The sequence below is a fragment of the Acyrthosiphon pisum genome, chromosome A2, assembly GCF_005508785.2.
Source record: "Acyrthosiphon pisum isolate AL4f chromosome A2, pea_aphid_22Mar2018_4r6ur, whole genome shotgun sequence".
Taxonomy (NCBI): Eukaryota; Metazoa; Arthropoda; class Insecta; order Hemiptera; family Aphididae; genus Acyrthosiphon; species Acyrthosiphon pisum.
This window is the reverse complement of record NC_042495.1, coordinates 100,094,641-100,121,010: the sequence shown is the minus strand read 5'-3', so window position 1 is coordinate 100,121,010 and position 26,370 is coordinate 100,094,641. Positions and strand designations below refer to the sequence as shown.

General features: G+C 29.8%; 1 protein-coding gene and 1 long non-coding RNA gene across 8 annotated transcripts in view; one reads left to right on the top strand and one right to left on the bottom strand.

The window, feature by feature from the left end:
* The window catches only part of LOC100166947 (cAMP-specific 3',5'-cyclic phosphodiesterase), a 519,645-nt gene that overhangs the window by 52,358 nt on the left and 440,917 nt on the right, over positions 1 to 26,370 (bottom strand). The window lies entirely within an intron of this gene.
* On the top strand, positions 5,748 to 24,547 carry LOC115034039. The gene is made up of 2 exons (XR_003839395.1): positions 5,748 to 9,871; positions 10,741 to 24,547. It is a non-coding gene; the product is annotated as an uncharacterized LOC115034039 (long non-coding RNA).

Genomic DNA, 26,370 nt, shown 5'->3' with positions numbered 1-26,370 from the left:
AAAAAATATTTACGATTTTTCAACCACAAAATTACTTGCAAATTTTCGCAATTTTGACATATTTCGTATAAATTTAAACTTTAAGCACTTATAAAAAAAAATTGTGACTAACGATTTTGGATTTTTTTTTATCACTGTGAGAACAACTTATAAGAAACCTTGTATTAAATTTTCAAAGTTTTCTATCCAACCAAAAATTTTTTATCGTTATTTTAAAAAAAAATACTTAGAAAAATTGAAAATTTCATTTGTCTATAAATAGCTCAAAAAAAGTCGAAACACTTTGAAAATTTAACCCTGTATAGACAACGCTAATATAAACATCTGTTGCAAATTTCAAGTGCTTACAATAATTATTTTTTGAGTTACAGTAAAATTAAGTTTTCGTTTTTGTCAAAAATTGGTTTTGCGTAAAAATTCGCGTTTTTCCGTTATTTTTTTAAGGTTTTTCCTGCCGCTTTTGAAAAGTATTGGGAAATTTTCACTTTTGACCCCCCAAAGTACCAACTAGATTCACTTTCCTTTCAGAAAAGGTACAACTTTTGAAAATCGAAGCATTTTTACTGCTCCAAAAGTTGTCGTCAGACACAAAAAAAAAAAAAAAACAAAAAAAACAAAAAAAAAAAAAAACACACATCATTGTAAAATCAATACATTCATCACTTCGTTCAGAATCTAAAATTATACTCCTTAAACGTATGAAAAAAATTGTAAAAATTATGTAATTAAGAAATAATTAAAGAAATATACTCAAGTTAAGAAATTCCCAAAGTTAGTATTTTGAAAAAATGTATTACGTTCTAAATTAATATAGTCAAAAAAATATTGATATTAAATAAAATTTCTTAAAAATAAACTTGACTTAGATAAAAATTTTTACCATAAAAATTGTTCTTATAATCAGATCTAAAAATTGGATATTTTGAATTTTTCCAAAAAAATTATAATGAAGTTTAAATTTTTTTTTAATTTCAGAACTAAAAAATAAACATTTTTTATATTATACGTGTAGCGCAAGTGACTATAAATTATATGTAAAAAATATTGATTGGAACAAAAGCTATTTCATCTGTCAGATCTTCCTGTTACACCCTGGTTAGGTACTATAGTCCATATAGATATACCATCATCATACGCCTACATGTCTCAACTCCATGTATTTTAAGCCGGGGGCATGTCATCGTCGTAGTTGACGTTGACGCTGATGAAATTCGTGTACCAAGTCTGTCACGGACTATAAATGGTGCTTGTGTAATAATAATAATAATATAAATGTATGTATATAATATTTTATTATATTGTGTGTGCACAGAACTCAAATTATTCATTTATTCTATGATATTAATATATTATAGCTAAAATATAATAATATATCATGATGATGTCTGCAGACAGAAAGCTTTTAATTTGTATGCACAAGTTTAACACCTCCAGATTTTGACGGATTCACATAAATGATAAATTTACTAAATCATCACATTGTATTTTATATTTTATCTAAAGAAGTGCTATTCCCTCCAGACAAAGTACATAATTGGTAGTTATATTGTTATTCATATTAAATTAGCTCGGCATAATCGATTGACGTAAAAAATAGGCGCATCATAATAAATTATTATTATTCTCGTGTGAGAGGAAAACGCACCAATAAATAAATTAACATCTCAACAAACGTCTTTTATAGTTGTATACCACGCATGACCGTGGAGAATTTCCATTTGGGACCTTTTTGCATTATCTCAAAACATTCAACTGTTACCTATATTGTTATAGTTTAGCCAACTTAAGTTAGTATATAACGACTGAAATGGCTTCCAAACGGCAAATATTATTTCAATAATATTTTTTTTAAACATATTATTTACTTCAATACTATCGTTAAGACAATTGGTTTGCGAAATATGATTGGACGAGACACTTCCGGTGGTTCACTAGGTCACAATAATAGCTGCCACGTATATTAATGCATTGAAATAAGTTTAAAAAATTTTCGATCTGCAGAGTAATAAATAACTTTATAAAGATAAGATATAACCATTATGATACGAAATATAGCATCATATATAATATTATTTTGATAATTTAGTTTATCGCACGATAAAAATAATGACTTTTCCGGAGTTTCAACATTCGAAATCATAACTTCGACAATATTTCATAGAAGTTTTACAAGTGTTTAAAAATTAAATAAGTCAAAACTGGTTTACTTTTTGTAAAAAATGTAATAATCAATAAACATCGTTAAAAAATCGTTAGTATATTTTTTAGAATAAAAAATATAATATAGTAGTGAATATTACATAATAAGCTACCAATTAAAATCAAAAATGGATTTTAAATTTGAAAACATCAAAACTCTGCGACGTACGTATACAGTAGTATAAACATTCAAACATTTTTATATATTTTAAATATTATAATACGTTGTGCGTTCGACAAATCACAATTTTATAATTATGGTTTGTGTATCATATATATTAATAAGCATACAGACATTGTATTAATGATTGCACGTGCTTTTATCTTACTACCTGGATTATAAATTATTTAGTAGCGGTATGATTGCGTAAAAGTTAATATTGACTGATGATTTTTATGTGTTTTTAATTAAAACTTAATCTATTCACAAAACGATACTTAAAAAAATTATTGTTTCAATATGATTTTGGATCTTGAAAAATATTTTTAACAAGAATTGTTTAAATTTATAAAACAATTATTTATCGTTTTACAATAATATTTTAGTGATTTTACAGACAATTTTACATCTTATTTTCAATCCAGTTTATATCAGCTGTCATATAAATTAAAATAGTAGCATACCTAGTGCGTTAAAATAATTTGTTGATTTCTATAACAGTATATAATTAAATAATCGTAACTTAAAAAAAATTAACCATTTAATAAGATAGACAATATTAATAAACCACGATTGTTTGGTTAAGCACATTTGACTGCTTTTTACATTTCAGGTCTACTTTCAATACCCTAACTATCCTACTGTCAAGCTTCGAGCACATATGAGTCTCTCGCTTTAAAGTTTAGATGATGGACAGAAGAAAATAATAAGTTTATCGTCTACGTACAAATCATACAAATGCATATAATTCAACTTCTATTTAAATTACATTTTATGGTATCCGTTTCAAAAAGCGTAATAACCATTATAGCGTTTGAGAATTTTTGGTTTATGTTCAGTAATCATTTTGAAAGAAGAAAAAAACTGTACGCACAAAAACATTAATTACTTAAGACCCTGCATCAAAATATTCTCATTTAGTTTTTCATATTATATTAATTAACATAATTCACTTTTTAATAATGTGCAACGAGAATATACCACCACAACGATAATAACAATAGAAAATATACTAAAAGTGATGCATATAATATTATATTACTATAAATATTGTGATCAATGGATAACAAGTTAATTCCAAAATGTATAAACATAGCGATGAGAAAAAGCTGAAAACGACATGCGTGTCGATGACTATTTTAACCATTTAACTGTTCACAAAATCAGTGTGTACAAGTTACGTAACATATTATATACACAATAGTATTATGAAGTTATAATATAGTTAGTTAGTGGAATATATGTGTCTTAATGGTGAATAATTTACATGGTATTTCATTGGCTTTTAATTAAACGCAAACAGTCAGTGTTATTATATTATATGCCCCGAGATCGTTTCGTTTGAAAAACCGATGAAAATATTTTTGCCAGTATGCCAATGGTTTTTTTTTGTTAAAAAAAATAAGAGAATAGATACAAAAATTAAATACGTTGAATCATAACTAGAGTTCGGCTATAATAATATTATGAATATAATACAGAGAACATATTACATTCCATTGATGATTGAATACCCACGATGATATAATCATTTATTATTATTTTGATATTAGTTTTTAGCACACAAACAGCGACGAAGAAAATTATTAAAGCATACGCGTACAACGTCGAATACACAACATATTAACTTACTGCTATAAAAGTATATTTGATATTGATCATTTTTTGTTCTCTCCCTCGTCGTTATCATCACATCTCCCACCATCATTATATATAATATTTTCTATCCTAATCTCTACTCACCCTTCGAGTACATTATTGTATACATTTTTTTCTTGGTCAACAATATTCTTCTCGCACCACTGTAGCGTTATTTATAAGTATAATGATATATATATACTCATCGTTGCAGGCGGTTAGAGAGTTACGACAATAACACTCAATTTGGAGAACTTTTATAGCAATGAAAAAATAACGAAAAGAAACGCCAACTTTGCACAGCAGTGAGAATATTTTTTCATGGAAAATTAAGTCTAACATGGCTACTACACAATACGCATTATTATAATAATAATTATTATTTATCTTGGTACAGTTTCATCAATTTAGATTGTTAAATTACAAAAATATGAAATATGGACGCTGCATATATGAATAATAGTTTTCATAGATTAAGTTATAATTATTATCAATATTTATATATAATTTGAGAAATAAAATGATTTTATTGCCTTTGTCTTCAATTGCGCTCCATTGTTATTATGTATTCATGAATAAAACAATACGTTATAATTATATTATATTGTTCCACCTTATGTTAATTTCCCGGTTAATTCTTTAAAGGTCGTATAAAAAAAAAAAAAAAACCAATAATTGCATTTTAAAGACCCATCTGGGACACGGTAGTGTTATTCTTAGATTATTGTTGATTTTATAATAATAAACAGTACCTACTATATTTTGAACGATTAATTACGGGAAAATGGAAAATAAATTGGCGAGTTCAAATTGTAAAGTTATATTTTCAGTAGGTGAACCGCAATAACCGCGTACATCCCTATATAGTATAGGTAGCCAATATTATTTTATTATTATGCTATACCAATATAAAGGCAAACATGCCCTAATCCTGTGGAGCACGGTGAATTAATATTATCATACCACAAAGCATAATATTATCGTCGCTTTCATCGCTTCCGATACTCCTCCGATTGATAATCGATGCACAACATAATATACCAATTTATTTTTTATAATAGAACGTGTTATTATTTTGTAAGCACCAGGCGGACACGGGCGTATATTATGTACGAACACGTCAAGTCGTCAACTGCTACCTCTATATCTATAACTAGATATATTCGATGATTATCTCAAGAGTGTAGACCCCCATCTTCCCAACTGTTATGTATTTTGTTTTTGTCATCAGTATCGGACTCATGCGATATAATAGTACGTTTTTGTGACACATTAGGAAAAATAAAAGGAAAACAATAAAAGCATTATACGGGGGGGGGGGGGGTACCTATATTATATTAAGTTTATTTTAGTATAAACAATAATAAACCACTACAACACGTTACACGTAGCTACGTTTCGGTCGTTTGCGCACAACATCTATGCCATGTTAAATAAATATTTTAAATATTATTATTGTTGTAGGTACGCACGCGATCTGTTAAAAATCAATTTATGTATATAGATATCGACATATCGTACTGTGCAGGGTTACATTTTAATGTTCGTTCTCCATAACTATATAGTATGCTGAAGTTATGCGTTTATTCAAATATGTTGGTAGGTATTTAAATTTCGAAGAACACATTTTTAATACAATTTTATATTTTGAATCCACAACCCAAATAACTAAAAAAATTCTCATTTGAAAAATAGAAGTTTGCGTCGACACGGCTGGATAGAATTTTATTAAATATCCATAGAAAGTCAATAAAAATTTGAATGTGTCCTATCAGCATAGGTACTTAAAAATTCCAAAAACCATTATTTAAGATAATAGGTTTAGGTTGGGGTTACCTAGTTAAAAAAAACGCCTTGTATACCTATTTGACGTTGTTGTGAACCAAGAGATTTCCAAAAAATGTACACAGTGTAGGAAGCAGGATGAAAAAAAACACGACCACTGCTGAGAAAATTAAATTGTCGTAGTTTGTGTGGTGGAGCAATTATTGATACGTGCACGTGCATCTTAAAGAAATTCGTGGAAAAAAACATTCGATTGCGTGGACGTGCCGAGGTAACTTTTTAATGGTATCGAAACTTTAGCGACTTTTTATACGATAAAACGAAACGAACCATTTTTTGACGTGAACTGGAAAAAAGTAAAAACCAGTGGTCTTATACATAGTTATACCTCCGCATATTATCTTTGGATTATAAATATCTGAAAAAAATTGTATAACTCACAATGTTCCATCACGATACACTTGCGTATTGCATAATAATATTATTTTATATTATGTACCAACCTATGATGTGAACGACTTTATAATATATGCGTATAGAGTATATTATTATAATGATCACCATCGTTCTCAATACATCATAATCATAATATTAATATCACGACATTTTAGAATATCGTTAACCATGCTGGTCTTTTTTGAAAACTCTCCTTCAAAATCTACCGTCACTTACAATAAATTCGATACGACATTAATAACTCACTTAATATTATATAATGTTTATTAACACGGCGTCTATTCGCACAAGGCGCTGTTGATACGATGATTGAACGGCGTTAAACTTAAATATTATATTATTATGTATATTTTATTATTAAATTCTTTCGTAAAACGATGTTGTTTACTTTGGGTTTCATGGTTTTAATTATATACTCATATACAATATACATATATTATACAAATTTCACCAACAGCTTGGCATTACGTTAGAATACTCGCGTATAATACATAATAATACAATAATAATAATAACAATACGCCGTAGCACCAATATGCTCCACGCAAAGATACAATAATAATAAAATATGTAATCCGGTAAGCATAAAACGAAACGACCGTTAAATTTAAAAGAAATAATAAAAACGAATTGCCGAGTTAGTTTTTATTATTGGTTAATATTTGTCGTTATCCGGGAAACGTTTCATATACTTTTCGAAAATTGTATTATGCTCTTTTTATTACGAACTGCATGCTTTATAATAATCTGCGTATATTTTATTCTTTTAGGCTCTGTGATGTGGAGCGAGGGAATCGTTGGTTTTATATCATACGATGCGAGTTTTTCCCGTCATTTTTTCCGCAAAAAAATTTTTTCACCGGTACAAACAGCACGAGAAATTTTACGCAACTCAGTAGATTGGATAATATTGATTACAGCAGACCGTGCAATGGTCGTTTTTAAGATTCCCCGACATGCTAGCTTATATTTTTGTAATTTAAAAAATAAAATTGCAAGGAATTGCATGCAGTATAAAAACAATCTCAGCAAATTGTTTTTGTTTCCGTGCAAATTGATGCCGTCGAAAATATGTTCAATAACCTAATAACATAATATTATAATTATACTATAATATAGGATGTTCAATAAATAACTAGGTAATTACTACGCTGCGTGTTAAGTCGGCTGTAAATGGAAACCAGATAGCCTTTTTTAATACAATAATATTATAATATATCCTGACACATGTCATGTTTGATTTTAGTCTAAAAAGTATGGAGTGCCACGGGTATTTAAAATTGTATAATGATCAAAATTATGTATAATATTATTATGTAGGTATATAATAATGTAGTCATTGTACATCACATATTCACACAATGTAGTAAATATATACAATTGTATGCAAATTTTAAATTAATATAAGTACGGCAATATTACTGTATCTGCATTACCTAATTCGAATCCGATGTAATAATGAAATGTATTCGAGAAAAACGAAATCGAATTGACACTTTTATTTTTATAATTTTGCGAGTGGATGATTGATATTACCTATTGTTTATCATTACCGTTGATTAAATTACCCTATTATGTACATTACGCTTATATATAATATATTTTATGATATCATCGAGTTTATTGCATATTAATATTATATAATATATCATACGAGCAAACCATAATAATTATACCTACGGCCCACATCGCTGCAATAACGGTGGATATTGATGGTTTTAGAGTTAAGACAAACATCGCATATAGACGACCTCTCCATTTATCATCTCATGTCAAACGTTATATTATCCGGAGTAAAAGACGTTTAATAACGATTTGTGGGCGAGAAATACGAGCAGCACGCTTCCGCTCGCAGTTTCTATCCCCATGTATAGTATAATAATATCAATAATGTGCAATATAATATCAAATATGTGACGATTAATTGAGAGTGAAAAAAATCGATCGGGAAGAACAAGCGCAAACGCGTCTTGCCCGGACAAAATACCTACGTCATAATAATATAAGAATATACTACGTATAGTCTTCGCGTATAGAATAATGGGTGACACCGACGATATTACTATTACGTGAATGTATAATATATTTATTTAAATTGGCAATCGTTACACACATATATAGTATAATATTATATAGATAAACATAATATATAAGAGCGTCGGACTGATTCGGCAATGACCCGGATTCGCATTATTCCGAGGTCACGACTTTACAAAGGCCATACTATACGATGATGACGATTATCATCATACGTACCATGCAGATGATAATAACAATAATAATTAAGCAACGCGTATGTGTATATTATACAATAACTACAACAGTAGCAGCTGCTAGAAATATCCAATAAAGATAGTAGTGATGCACGGCTATTCACCATCTGTTGATTGAGACCACTGATAACGTATCGTGTACAATATAACATTATGCATATTGCTACCGGAAATACGATTATTTCTATAGTTTATTATTACTATTATTATTGTTGTTGTTGTTGCTTGCTGTAGGTAGGCAGTAGATACGCCTAGATAACGCTAATTGAACGTTTATCTCTCCCGTTTCCGTATATTATGATTTTGAGCTATGTTCGTGACGTCGTGTATAATAATAATTGTAATACAAGTATACGACACAAACTATACAACAATATAATAATATCATTCATCGATTAGGTAATAATAATCATTGTTCACTAGTTGCAATATAAAAACCGTACGAATGACTACTGTCCATCGGAGAAGTGATGCGAGTAGATAAGGCATATTGTCATGATTTGTAGGTGAAATTTCAACTAACGTAATACTATTTCAGACTAGATACGAAACAATATCTAATGTTATGTATTGGTCACGTTGTTTTTTAAGAGTGTGCGCTACACCTACAAGATTATTATATTATCAACTATCCATAAATATATTTTGGACATGAATAGTAAAGGTAGACATTACCGTTACAAAGCTTGCGTCCGTTGAGTATATTTGTATTTGAAGAATTTGCAAGTTGCAAACACCTATAATTACAATGTTTGGTAAACGACATTTAAATGAATATAATATAAGTATTATAATTTTTTGACATTATTCTGACAGTCGCAAGATATTTATATTCCTTACCTACATTATTATTATCATTAAGGATCGACCACCTACACGACTTTTAGAAGATAAAATGGAAGAAAGCTGCACGTGCAGCTTATTTTGTTTACTATAGCTCGAAGGTCAAACTTCAAAAATATTGTCCTCGTTCATCTCCGTAATAGGTACTTCTTGTCTAAAGCCTAATGGGATGGATATTTCTCGGGAATACGAAAATGAGGGGTAGGTAGATACATTAATGTGAGTAATGCTTATAGAATAGACCAAGACAGTAAATAATGGTGTAGCATCCTCGAATGCCGCAGTATATTAATATTGTCTATACATATATTTTAAACGTTATTATTAATAATTTTCAATGATATACTTAACAAACATCAGGGTAGTAATTTGCCCTAAGCAAACAAAATATCTGGAGAGTATAATTAATAGTTTTTCAAGAGTTAACAAAAGATTTTTTATAAATAGATTTTTGTAGCACCTAATTTATAGTCAGTATAGTAGCAAATAGTCACTTTTGCTCATCACTATTCCATAGGTCAGAGGCGTACCCAGGATTTTTTTATGGGGGGGGTCCAAAATTTTTATTTTATTTGTTCTCTAATTATAGTTAAAGTTTAATTCATTACCAACATATTACTGTTAATAACTATAATATAGTTAGTAGTTACAATAGTAATAGTCAATAGTTATACACACACTCACAGCACATATACAGAAAAGTTTATAACAATAGGTAGGTACTATAATTTTAAATCAATTTTTATTTGGTAATATAATGTTATAAAAATTACATTATTTAACTTATAATTATTAAAATAATTAAACTTAAAATTTTAATCTTCTGTTTTTTTTTACAAGTTCCTCAATTATATCATCTGGTATTAAGATTTCATTTCGATGAATATTAAGCATTGCAAGTCCATTTAGTCTGTCTTCCAATACAGTATTTCTGAGATATGTTTTAAGATTTCTTAATGAAGAGAAACTTCTCTCAGAAGTACATGTCGTGACTGGTAATATACATAATATTTTTATTAACTTGTATATATTTGGGAACAAGTCTTCATCACAAAATTGTAGAAATTGTATTACAGTTTTTGGCTTTTGATCTTCTTCAGTTCTTTTTAAGACATTTTTCCACATCTTAATTTCTGCTATTACAATATCATCATAGTCGTACCTAGTCGTTGGTATAAATTAAACACGATTTATACATTATAAATTATAATATAATAATATAATCTATAACCTTTGTATACTGAAGATAATGGGAAATATTAAAATACACTGTAAACCTACTCTTATTATACGATTTACTATTAAACAATTGTGTAAATGTAGATATCTCAATGGAGGGGGTCCGGACCCGAAAACCCCCCCCCCTTGGGTACGCCCCTGCCATAGGTACTACTACATATAGTACCTAGGTAGAAAATATAAAGACTGTGAGATCATTTAGAGCTAGTGTTCTAAGTTTATTCACAATTTAAGTATTTTATTTTTGTTCTTGCGTTAAAATTGGTTAATTTTTAGTAAGGGTAGATCAATTTTGGACAATTTCAACAAAACAAATTAAGTAATATAATATTAGGTACAATATTATATGTATTGAGGTTCCGTTTTTTTAAAGAATATATAATACATCTTATATTGTATATTTTAATGAACAATTACTATACTTTTAATCAATGTTTTTTGTTGGTGTCATTTTTGCCTTTAGGCATTATGCTAATGAAGTACGCACATTGCACATGTACATAACACCGGGCGGTTCATATTATTAGTGACATAATATATTATAATAATTTATCAACGAAAAACAACAATTTATTTTATACTATTATATTTTTAGTCGCAGTAATATCATATTATTATACAACGGTTCCACTAACGCCTGCAATAGCTATTAACGAGCACACATTCACTTCTTAAAGTTAAATAACAATACCTAATATGTATATTACGTTGAGTTACAATTGTACGAAATTCGATTATATGCACTTAGAGAGATAACAATAATAATATGCCTACTAGAGCCACCGTGTTTGTTCTGAATCGACTATAATAAAGATAATAAAGAATATTTGGCCTTTGGCCCAAAAAACAAAACGTTAATCACTTAACGCGAATCATTATTCTCCCAGAAGGTATAGTACTATAGTATGATGTTTTTGTCAAAATATTTTTTAATCATTGAATGCACGAATACCTACCTACTACCTACCTACAAGCTGTTTGTACGAATAAAGTATATTAATTCTCGTTTTCTATATAAAAGCTATTACTTGAGATTGAAAATTCTGAAAATGTCCGTTTTTTTATATTCTATTTTTTTAAAACACGTTTAGTTCATTTTGTTTCAATTTTTTTTTCTGTTATCTATAGTTTAAACAATACATTATTGCTATCATTATTGTATGCATCATTGAATACAAATGAAATTGGACCGGTGATTCGGATTAAAAAATAAATAAACTCTAAATAAAAAGGTAAAAGGTTTTCATATAGTAAAATATATAAACTGTTGTCATGTCACTTTAGTTGATTGAATAATTATAAAGTTAATAATATTTTTAATTGTTGATAAAAATACATTTCCCTCATATTTTCCGTGTATAGTCAGCTAAGATTAACATTAACACATTAACATGTAAATTATTCATATTATACCTAATATAGGTATATAATAAATCACGTTACGTATATTTTGTTATTATATTATAAATAATTACGAGTATAATGTTAATTGTTAATTGGTTTTCTAGTAGGTAATTCTAATCTTAATTTTTTTTAATACAACAGTGTGTGGAGCTATCAACTATACGTGCATTATAGTGAAACATATTATGTCTGTCTTTAAAATTCGAAACACAAACATTTTCATACATAATAAGCTATAGATATTAGGAAGTCATAATAATATAATACAGTAAAATATTTTAAATAAATACATTATTTTGTAGACCACATAACTGACACAGCTTTAATAAGTTATACATTTTGTAAAATTATTTTAAACATAAAAGCCTATTGTCGGTAAGCTATTAAAAAAAGAAAATAGACGTGTCAATCTTTAAAGTTTTTGCGATAAAAATGGATGCGATTATTAAGGTTTCCGATGTTGAAAGATAACTGAACAATACTTTAAACAGTTTAAACAACAGTATTGACATAGCTAATTTTAGTGATCGTAAATCCCATTATTTATGATAATTTATGAGATATCATCTTACTTTATTATACGTCTATTCGTTTTAGTAATACTGCAGCTTCAGACTTGGCAAACGTCATCAATCTCACAAAAAGTCGAAACAAAAATAAACATAAACGGTTAAATACGTATTTTTTTATTCCGTTAATTATTATATTAATTATATTTTTGAACGAATATACATAGGTAGATGCACACTTCAATTATAGTCGTAAATTATCAATGAAGATGCGATTAAATTGTACATATTATTTTCGCTAAATTTTTACTACTTTATAATTTATTATTAAAAACGAAACGTGTCAGCTTAGAACTGTCTTTACAAGACGTCACATTAATGAGTTGTGAAATACTGCAGTTTTATATTATACGTATAAATATAATTTATTTTACTTTCGTACAATATTATATACGCACAGTTGCACAGATAAGTCATTATCGGCAGATGAACTGTCGGTGGCAAGCTAATTATATTTCAACGATATTATTAACGAATAACAAACAACTTGAGCCGGGAACAAACTATTGTGTTGCTAAAAAAAAAGACAGTTTTGAAAACTTTAACACAGTTAACTTTCACAGTCAAACAAACCGACCGGAAAGTGTTTAAATTATCGTTAAAACAACTTTGTAAATATATAATATATATACACAAAATAATATGCTGGAATGTTGTAGTTTTTACAGATCAACTAAACGTGAAACGAACATAATATTTTCAGACATTTTTCGGCGTGGGCACATAAGTACAGCGTGTTGTGGGTACATATTTTTATTATTATTATTATAATGCTGGATTTTTGGTTAGACGTTTTATTTTTAGCGTATTATATACGATCGCATTTGTTTACGACTAAATAAAATAACAAGATGATATGTGCATAGTAACGGTATGATATCCTAGAACATCAAAAACAAAAATGGAAATAAAGATATAAACGTATTTTATGTTTTTCGTCTGAACGTATAGCTTTATTTTTTAAAGTTTTTTTATACGCGCTGCAGAGTTTTAGGAAAAATAAGAGTAGATATATAAGTGCATCATAACATATTGTAAAATATTATGCACAATAAACCTTAAAGTCAAATGGCAATAGGATTAGTTTCCTCTGCTAAAACTGTTGTTATTGTTTTTTTTTTTATATAACGCATAACGTACAATAACGCGTAATAATTATTGTGCTCGCAAGAATATTATAATGTATATATTGTAATTCTTATGTAAATGATACAACTACTTATGTAGTTGGCAAAGAAATGTTCTTTTTTTTTTATTACAAATAATAGCACAGTTATACCTACCTATAATACTTATGTTATTAATAATTACCGATGTAAACAATTGTAGTACTTAAATGATGCGAGTAAGATAATATAATATAATATTATTATGTCATAATAATATTGTACTACAATATAGTTTTGTTTTCAAAAACATAATTATGCGATTAAGTATATTTTTTTAGTAGGTACACTGTAGCATACATTTTTATATTCCATATGGAAATATACGATATGACAATTGATAATTATTGAACACAATGTCTTATTCATATATTTAATTGATCTTTGTTGTAGTTACATATTTATATTTCTAACGTGATTATTTGCATAAGAATACAAAATGAAATGTATAGATGCAACTAATATTATGTCATTTAACATTAATAACATTTCGTGGCTAATAAAAGTTAGGTATATGGTTAACGGTCATGTAACACAGGCCAGAGGGTAGTAAATTGTAATACGTATAGGGTGACAATTTTGAAATGTGTGTAATATTATTTGTGGAAGGTTTTCATAGCAGATTGATTTATAACCCCAAACAAATTAATCACGAAAACAGACTAATCGTTTTCATTTACCTATGTATACTTATATTATCAAGTACCTACTACAGTATTCTAATATATTATGTACATACAAAATTAATATGTGTATTTATTAGGTGATTTTTTTTTATTATTATTATTTATTATCCTCATCACGTTTGAGCTAAGGTAACCTCGCAAAGTCACAATCCAATTTTTTATCGAGACAAACAAAATACTTCATCACCCAAATTTAAAAGGTTGATCTAAAAATACATTAAAATAATACCCGAAGTGAGTAATAAAGTAAATGGATGACGATTGTTCTTTACATAGAGTGGCCGTGTATTAAACCGTTTTTAATCCTGCAAATAAGAATTTAATAAACGATTTATTAGAACAAAACTTTTAACCACAACAAAATACCACAATGTGTATCTATTTTCATAATATTATAATGATATTTGTTCAATTAGGGAGGAGTCCTCTAGCAAGAACAATATTCTTTTATTAGAGAATATTTTCATAAAATTGTTTAGTAGGTATGTAAATCTAATATCAGAAATATCACATATTATTATTGGTAATGAACTATAACGCAGTTTAAAATTTAGTTCAGACATGGATAGTAAGTGGAAAAATACATTTCTTATTTTTTTTTTTAGAATGTATAGTAATAACATTTTAATGATATTCAATAATAATATACTAAATAGTTTAATGCTCAACAAACATTTTGTCAGATGTTTGGTGGGCTTTTACTTTATTAAATATTATTTTAAAGAATATTAAACTCAAATACACATAGATTTGGTTTATTTTTTAACACATTGACGGTCACACCATGCTATAGCATTCATGATTTTTAAAAGGTACAATTTAATTTACAAGATATCATGAATGCCATATAGTATTTGCTGGAGTCTGATAAAAAATATCTCACCAATTAAAAGTCACGGCCGTCAATGTGTTAAAAAAAATCTATGACAATCAGTGTATACGATGTTATAAGGAAGAAAGTACCAGGTAAAATATTTTACCATACAAAATAATGGTGTATAATTAATGTGTAAATAATATTATAATTTGAACGTGATATGGGCCATATTATTATTCATCATATTATTATCGTCGGCGGCTTTGGTAAATAAATCGCGATCCATCGGGAGATGTCGTTACAGTATAATAATATGTTGGACAAAAAATTGTACTGGCAGGTGAAATGGGAGATGACCGTTTTATTATTTCGCAATTTTCACAAGTTTGTGTAAATGTGGGATTTCCATAATTTCCACGCACCTCCCATGATCCGAAAGCTTTCGAACAATATATAATAATTATATATTATGTACTCGTGTTTTATAAAGTGACATCACTCAATAGAAAAAAATTGTGGTAGGGGTTGAAAAATATAATAAAATACCTACAGTCAATATCCACTAACTTATACACATTCTTGTGAGGGTTCACTCCTTTATTACATCTATAAACTTAGGTATAATAATACCATACAGTTGAAAAGAAATAACCGATAAATCTGTCCTGTCAGTGACGGTGGGAAACACATTGCTCGTCTCGCTTATTTGCTCAAGTTGGCGCAGTGTAATATATATTTTTTTACTATCATTCAGTCAAATATTTACGATTCCTCCTCTCTGTACGTATATTGAGTTATTGAATATTGCATTATGAAAAAAAGTAACTGACGCGTTGCGTTAAGAGGACATGTTGTCTCCATCTTAAAATTAGTGAATAACCAGCAGAACACGTGTAGCTCTGTTAATTTAAAAATTATAGTGAATTTACCTCTTACAAAATCTAAAAGTAAGTTTATTATCTAGTCAACATCATGATTTTTTCATTATATTTTAATTTTAAAGCAAGTTATGAGTATTTTAAAATTGTAAATTGTATGTACATATCATACAGCGTACACATTTATACCTATAAATTATGCACTGATATTGTGATAGATATGTGATCGTTTAAAGCGAAAAGACGCAACGTGTAAATTATAATGCAATAAACTAGGGAGCAAGACCTCTTATATTTATTGTTAATTTATATTATATTACCAACAGATGTACTACTCGAATTTTCTCGAGAAAAAATGAACACATATAAAATACGTCATTTTATTAATGGTATTTTGATTTTAGTGTGCCTCAGTTCACGGGAAATTCGGCGTCAGTGTACCTCGCTTTGTAAACTATTTCGATCAAGATTGTGAATCTGCCAGCTGTGTCAGATTGTATCAGCCACTCGGTAAATTTTCAAACGTGGTTCAAAGTATACTTTAAACTTTTTCGATATAAATAATTTTGTGAAATTTTCATACAAATCAGGCGAGTGGCTTTTGAGTATACAAGCTACGCACATACGGACAGTAACCAACAGCAACCTCATATATTTACAAGAAAATATTAGATATTCATAAGCAAAAATTAAATTAATTTGTGAGTCACCCTATAGCAAGGGGTTGAAAAATGAAGCTATCTGAGCCTCAAAGAATATATGTGCATGATTTGGTGTCAATTGGTTCAGCAGTTTCCAAATCTATATAAGCTCACCACAAACGTGCACTGATGGATAAATTATATCGCGAACATATATATATATAATTGTGCTTCAAAATACTACACTTCAGATAATTTTAAAGTGATATAAAAGTCAAAAAAATTATTTATAAAAATTGATTAAAATAATAATCTTGAAGACTTCGTAATAATAGTAATAATAATAGTTTGATTAAAAATCGCACATAATTTAAGAATGTTTTTTGATACTTCATTTACTAAAGTATCAGCGTACCTAAATATTTAAATTTGAATTGGTTTCCTTAAAATTGATCATAACTTTTTTTAAATTTTAATGATATATAGGCATAGCATTGGAATTTTAAATCTGAAATTACTTTTCAATCTTAATATGAACATTACATGTCATACTAGATATTATATGTCAGACTTTAGGGACGTTTTTTTGACATGTAGTCGCGCATGAGAGATTGAACTAAGAAACCGGATAACAAGACTTGGTGTCACGGCCTCAAGATCCAAGATTTTGTCGTATATGTTACGATATTTTTTGCACATAATTATCATAATGACTCACAATACGCCCACGCGCATATTATAGAAAATCTGAGGTTTATTATTAAGGTGTAAGTAACGTCAACCGCGGTGAGTTGGCGTATCATACGTCATATATGTGAGTTTGTGATGGCGGAGCCAACGAGGGTAGCGGTAATAAATAATAATAATAATTATTATAATAATACAGCGAATAGCCAATTTTACGAAACCATAATTTTTGCAACAATTGATTAAGTACTGTATTATTTGCCTGCTTCCACCCACGCGATATAGATACTTAATAATATAATATTATGCTACAAGACGATCGACTTACATATGAATATTTCTAATACGTATTGTGTATTATTTTAATGACAATGTGTTAGGTCAGTCGTAAAAAAATAAAAACAAATTATAAAATATACGTGTACAGGTATGCTTATTATTATTACACTGTATTGAAATCGCATCGTGATTTACATTATTTTAATGGTACTTATTTAATTAATATAATCGTATACCACTAAGCGCGTATTATCGTTCGAAAACGGCTGCAACTATCATAATTCATAGTATTATACTGTTTGTATTTTCATATTCACAAGACGATAGTAGGTATCTAATATTATAGATTTTTTTCACGGATTAATGATTAATACAATTATTGTAGAATTGGACCGTTTTTCTGTGTCAATACATTTAATTTCACGTTTTCACGATTTATATATTTCAGTCATATAATATAACTGTTAATAATTTCTACACAGCACAACTAAGCGTAGATAATCTATACGCATATATTATATAGGTAACAGATAATTTACAAGTAATGTTTATGTGAAAAATCTGCGTTTAATAAGCTTGTTGAGTTTTATTTGAACAAAGCAGCTTTGGTATCGAAATCTGTTAAAATTGTGTTCAACATTTTAAATACACTAATCGCACCGATAGCTCGTGAAATATTATATTTACGCAAAACCAAATACAATATTGTAATCTTAGAAAATATGGAAACACCCGAAATCGCACACAACTGGCGGTCGTCTACAACTGCTACCCCTATAGTTCTATGTAATTCGTCATGAAACGAAATAATATTCATACATATTATATTATGAGACGAGAAGGCAAAATATAATATGTATAATATATCATATTTGAATAAAAATATTAATATACGCTGTACATCTCAAAATAAAATTATCAACAAATTGCATGAACGCACACACACATATATGTATATACAAAAACTATGCGATGATCGCACGCGGTGTATGACGCACGGGGATTAAAACCTTTGAATAGAGTTGAGACTTGTTGTGTGTGGTGGGGAGGAGGGGTGGCAGTGGCATGGTGGTTAATGGAAGGCTTCAGAGGGACTCGCCGATCGAGCCCGGTTTCCCGGGGAAACCGGCATTGTACTCCAATTATTCATTGTTCGCGTCTCGTTATTAGCGATGTCAAAAATAGAAACTAAATAATTCTTCAATATAACACAATATTTGTAGGGAGAGAGAGAGAGAAAAAGATAGGTAGAGAGACAGAGAGATAAAATGGCCAAAGTGAGAGAGAGAGTTGAGTTATACTTTGACTCATAATTCAACCGACTCCAACCGAAAAATCAATAAATAAGCTAGGCGACGTATAATTAAAATACACATATTATAATACTACATGTATGCGATATATAATAATATTATAGTGATATATATATACCATGAAAATAACGTCGCACGCGCCATCCACCCCCGGCGTTGGGCAGCATTAATAATATGACGACGAAAAACAATAATAATTATTAATTAATAACAAAACTGTATTGATTCTGAAAATATAATATGCGAGAGACCATCGTCGCCATAAACGCATACATCACGAAATATATAATTTTATATTACCTGCACGTTTCGATAATGATCACATTATTATTATTATTATTATTATTATTACACATAACTCGGTTATATTATTACCGTCATGATAATACGACCCAAGCGCTGACCTTTTTAGGCGTAGGCGCGCGCGGTCGCGATATTATATTATAATAATATAATATCCTCGAAATGACCCTAATATATTATTATAATACATATGCTAGTAAAGTAGCCGACATTCGTCTCGGCCATAAACGCTGATAACCCCACGTGGTAGTGTACCTATATGTTATTGTTATTAGGACAGTCGACGGTGTAGGTATTATATATGAGCATAGTTGCATAGATAATATTATTATTCAAAATTTTTTTTATTTATTGGAACAATCGATGTATTTTATATAGAAATGGATGCCCATGATGTTGCGTGCCCGAAGACAAAACTATAGTAACAGTGGTTACATGAATAAATTTATACCTATCAACAACGACAATAAATATCACCAATTGAGTTGAAAGTTCTTACCAGACTCATCGTATATTCGTAACCGTATAATAACCACAGCTAACCGCCGCTGCGGTATCTATACTGTTTTATTCGGGAAATGCAAATATAAAATATATAGGTGTATAATGTATACAGAGAGATAAAAAATATGTATATATTATGTCTATGTTTCAGGCACAGGTTTTAGCTATCCGTGTATTAGGTGTAGGTAGGCCCTATCAATTTCTTTATTATCTCTATATAAAAGTATTATTACGTACGTATACTAAACGATCAGCATATTATTATATCGTTACAATAACGCCGCCGTGCAATCCCCAGTCGCATCGGCGTTATAACCCGCAGATTATAGGTATAATAATAATATAAGCTGATCACGTGTGGTCTCGAACAACGAACGAAAATCAATTTACGATTGTAATTTTTTGTAAAAGGTCATTTAAATATAATATTCTAGATACGACTGCAACTCGCTTCAGAGCTGCGTCAAATATTTGCAAATTGTTGTCTCGACGCACAGGTCTAGATAGTGTATGATAGAATATTTTCGTTACGATACGCTTGTAGTGCTACCGCTAAAATTGTCATATTAATGCAATTTAAACCAAACTCATCAGGTATACCGTTGGATAAAATATGCTAACCTAACCTAACCACATAACACTTTCCTGGATTGTTATTTTCCAAACTTCCAAACTTTCGTCGGAAGCAAAGTAAATAATAATTTTTCTCGCAGGTTTGTTGGAAATAAGAGTGCATATTTATGATTACAATTCATCTATTGTGAATTTCTCATACATATATTTTCTAAATCGCATTATAAGCCACCTGGCCATAAGCATAACGATATGGTGACAAAAATCATAATACTAAAATAATAATATGTACCTGATACCTGCACATGCATGGACATCAAGTCAGATATCCCCGAGAGCTTATTAAACATTTTTTTCCGCGGGGATTTGTAACGATGTAAGTACCTACATAGTTTGTCTAATATTGTAATAAAATATTTGGTGCCATCGGTCGACTGAAATACGTGAGTTTAGGTATATTGTACAGATTATATAGAAGCGAAGTCCCTCTTTGCAATATACTTGACAAGATAAACTCAAAACAAGGATTGTAGTGGTGTATATATGGTATGGTAAATTATTCCTACAAGAAACCTGTTGATAATATAGGTGACTGATGTGCATCCGAACCTATATAGGAACGTCTGGAACGTAATCTTTGAAAAACAGTGGTGAGTATCGTAGGGCTGGGGATGGTAATATTATCATGAATACTGTTATGGAGGGTCGAAGAAGACTATAATTTCGTCACACTGACCAACGCCACTTGTGGATGGCTGTATAGCTGAATACGATTCATTGGAAAATCGTCGTGAATGGTACGGTGAAAAAAAATGGACGCTTTCTTCACAGCTTAGAAGATTATGGGAACAGTTTTCAGGTTTTCTTTTGGTTTCCGTTTATAGTGTTTGTGAACGAATCTTCATAATAAAATAGTTCTGTGCAGTGCGACGAAGTTGGTTTCGAATCTCGATTTATTTTCTACCACGGTTTTTGTGACACCGTTCGTGATTTTGAAGATATTACATTATCATAATTCGATGTGTCCTGTGCAGTTGAAGTTTTGATCGACTTTGGCCCAACGATTAGTGCCGCCCATTTCCAGAGGATTTTGGGTGGTTGACTCGTCATTCGTTAAGATAAGACCAGACACAAAGTCAATATATACTAATATAATATTATTCGCAGCTTGCTCTTAAGAATATTCGCAGTTTCACCCTCCTTTACTACCATTTTTTAGAAGTCAGAATTGTTCGTTTGATTGTTGGTATATTCTGACATACCATCATCAAACTATGTCGGAGCACGAGTTTGTTGTGCAACTATTTATAATTATTATTATATTATTATAATGTTATTATGTCGTATTATAATTGCTTGTGCAGTACTCGACGATAACGAGGAAAATATCGCGTACCAAATATTATTTAGTATAATATAGAAGCGGGTCGCAAAAGCAGATAAAATAAGCTGTCCTTTTTATTTTTCGGTGCAAACAAGTCCTATACCCACATAATAATATACATATTGTACACTCGTTTTAAAAGGACGATTGTTACAGCGCGTGCCACTTGAACCCTCTCCCGCAGTGGCGTCGATAAGAGTATTATATTATGTTATATAGGTTGCACTGTACACCACCACTCGATGTGCGCGTCGTGTCATTCGCGACCCGAACAAATTAGGATTTTTGTTTTGTTTTTTCGGGAAACACTTCGAGTTTTTTCGTCTACAGTCATATTATTACGCAACAATCGTGTTCACGTGTGTGTGTGTGGGATTACATCATCGTCACCATTGTCATCGGGGCTGTAGTCTTTTTTCTTTTTTTTTTGTATTCCGTAAAGTCCCATCTATATATAATATACATTATATTGTATCTCATCCTCTTCCACTATTATATACGCGATGCTGGTAAATTACACGTCGTTAAACGCGTTTTCAGTTAGTAGCGAGTTTATATATATAGTTTAGTGTTGTGTAACAAATAGCGTAGTCGAACGATCGAGAACGGAGGGAAAAAAAAGTTTAAATCGAGAAACGTGTGAAACCTACCTCTGGTGTATTATTATTATATATATTGTGCGGGGCGGTGTTTAATTTTATTTCTATAACGAGTTAAGGCGATGCGTCTTCAACAGGAGTCCGATTGATTGTACCAGCAACTATGTATCACCGTCGTGAGAAGCCATTTTAACGTGTACATATAAGAATGTTTAAAAGCCTTCGAAAATAACACCTTACTTGTTTTTAAATACATAAGTCCATCCATTTCCTTTAGGTAGGTATATTGCACGTTGAACATTTTAAGTCATTCGTTTTGAGTGTTCGTAGAACGATATTTGTAAATGTTTGGTATTCTTTGGATATATTATAATATTAGTTAAATAAATACAGAACAAATATAATATATAATACATAATATTAACTTTACTGTTATTCGTATAATATACCGGAAGAAGGCGAGGGACCTTTGTTGCGTCAAAATATGTTTCTAGCGCTATCGCTAAAAGCCGTCCATCTGATTTTATTTATTTACACAATCGGTCACAAAAACGGTTATAGTAAAATAAATATTATATTAAGCCGTTGAATCATAATAGTTTATAATACGGAAACCTAAAAGTTTTGATGGAAAGCGTGTGGGAGAGATGTGAATGAAAAATGAGAATAATTTATTTTAGAAATCGATCGGTTTAAATCGTAATATTATTGAACGTTATGATACGACAGTAGTATTCAGAAAATTGTCGTACAAAATCATAGCTTATTCTAGCTTCTACAACAAACTGTCTTGTATAATAATAGTACCTAATAATAGTATATTATGATAATATCGTGAGATGCATTATTTTTGCCGTCGTTGTTTTCATTATGATAATATATTGTATAATGAATTATAATCCAAAATAATGTAGCTATTCGGGCTTCCGAGACATTTTCATATCGTGTAAATACATTTATAATCAGTTTCTTCTTTTATCGCAGTAAACAAGTTTTTAAAATTGTCACCCGTCTTTTAATGTCTTTAAATATTTTACCACCGGGCAAAGTATGAGTTTATTTTATTTTTGTTGGTCCGAAGATTAATGCTGTTGTATTAGTTATTCGGTAGCTTTCTGAATATTAAACCGTCCTTAAATATAGGACGGGGGCTACTGGGTTGTGTTTAACATATTTTCCGAATAATTAATAGTACCTAAAGTTTCATGCTCCTGCAGTGTATATATAGTTTGAAAACATATTTAATATATATATTATTATATATTATATTAAACGTATATATATATATATACGTTTAATTAAACGCTATACGCCTAAATATATATATATTATATGAACCTCCTATCGTATAAATATCCAAAAATTTGGTGCTACCCGAGTCGTAAAAAAAGTTTGGAAACGACTTGTAATTTCCATAAACTTTTATTTACGAATTTACATAATAATACATTTAGCATTTTTTCAGATTTTTACAACGATCTTAAGTATAAAATCGGACGTATTTACGATGAATTTATTTGAAAAAAATAAACTAAGCATACCTATATTATATACCTCGTCCCCTTTGCGCGCGTCGTTACTGCGGCAGTATTTATGTCTTGGGAGACCTGAACTTTGAACTAATAGTAATTACGTTTTAAACTGTATAGGTATAGTGTGATATTCAAACAACGGGCATATACATTGCGGCCTGCGAGATAATAATAATGATTACACGCGTTCTAAATAATAACCGACAAATATTCTTCATATTATAATCTCAAAGTGATAATTAAATTTAATGGAACAAAGTTTGAACAGTTGTTAGCGGCTATGATGCGAGCGAACCGCTAATAATTTGGGATCAAAATTACGCGAGGCACACGCATACAATATTTTGATGCGTGTGATGTATATATAGACGTGATTAATTACACGTCTTATATTCGTCATATAACATCATATGAAACAAATGACCGATTAAATTCTGTGCACAGGGCGCGGGTGACGTAAAGCTTTTGAGAGATTTTCGTACATAAATAATAATATTAGTACTATGGTCTCCGCTATTGGCGTTTATCCGATCCACGAATTATGTGTCACCACGGATGGCCGGGGGATTTTATAGTATAATATTGTAAGCCACGCGATATCGAGATAAATCTAATCCCCGAAAACCCGATATGTACCCATCATGTGTACATATCATAATATATGTATATACCGTCGTACTCTATGCAGTATTATCCGTAATTATATTAAGTACTATTATACTACCAGATAGTCTATATTTTAACGTCAGATACCGTCTTTATTTCAAAAACTATTGACGTTTTTGAAAATGCGTTCGTTTTACATAATATTATCGTTTTATGTCGTCATAAACACAAAATTGATCCATAACGTTCATAGTTTGAACCATTTTTTTTTATGGTTTGTGATTTTCAATCTTTTTTGTTGTCAACATATACTTTTGATTTATTATTCCAAAGAAGAATGTTTTTTGGAGCGCTTTGATGCATCAATAACAAAAATTGTAGACCAGTATTATAGCATACGAGTTATACGTATTTAAAGTTCATAGGTGATCTGAGCGGAATGGTACCTCTACAACATGGGTATCCCTGGAAAAATTTTGATTCGTTATACTCTGCTCTTCTAAAACACTATTATAACACCAAAACACTTATGTCCGAGAATTAATTTTTATAGATCGAAATACTTCTATAAATAGGTAGAGTTCCGATATGAATTTAAAAACTTATGTCGTCAATCAAAAGAGTAAAAAACTTTTTTAAAAAAACGTTGTTTCGTAATCTACGTAAACGAACCATTTTCGAAAACGTCAGTGTTTTCTGAAATAATGGGAATGCGTCTCTCGTCAAACGAATCATCCCGTATACATAATATACATTGTACGCGGTATGGGAGAGGTGTCGTGTTTGCGTTTTCTTGACGCTAAACCGCGGTGTGTACACGCGTACTTTTATCGGATAAATAAATGCGGTGCACAGATTAAAAACTAAAATCTCAAAGCTGTGCGTGTTTGTACACAACACGGTAAATATATTTCGTTTTGAACACAATACTTTCTCGGGTGGGTTGTAGTACCTATAAATACCCGACGAGTACCAGGTTATATCGACCACGTATTTCGCGGATTTTGATTTCGGGGCGAACGTCGTAAGGGTAGACGAATGGATTCGAATTCGCCGAAATTATACGATCCTTAGGGTTTCATTGCCCTGTTAGGTATTGTTTGTATATATTATAACACACTCATGTTCGTAGGTTATTTCTCGGTCGAGTTTCGAAGTGGAAGGGGACAACGTTTTCACTGGTGCGATATTATAATATTGTTTTATCCTTTTCGATTACATAACGAGTCAGTTTTCAAAAGCCAGCGCTTTTCACCTGTAATAAATTGTATATCTGAGTGAAAGTATAAAATCTGTAGACTTTTATTGGTTTCGACTACAATTTTAAATACCTATCTACTTTTGTTCTCAAGACAGTACATTTTTTATTATATTTTTAACAATTATCATTACCAGTGGTTTTTATTTTTTGGTGGTTCAGTTTATTTTATTCATTGGTAATAGTTTTGTGAGTTGTGCTTTCAAATTTTAATCAAACATACTATTCAATCACATTATAATGATAGTGTTGGGGATTTTTTTTTATTTATGTTTAAATAACAAAATATAACTCCATATAGAATAATTACTATAGCTAAATTATAGAAGGTAGGTGATAGAATAATATTTTGAACAAATATGTTGCCAAGTATAAAAAAAAATTACTTGCTAAAAAGAAAGAAACTGTATAAATCAAAAGAATTTGAATAAAAATGTTTTATTATTATTTGAAAAGTATTTCGAATACAGAAGATTCTAGATAGCTCGAAATTCTCGGCAATTCGATTTCTGTTCGTTCTATTGAAATGACCCTCGATGACTCGAACTTGTATTGTTCCTCGCATGAACTTATGAAAA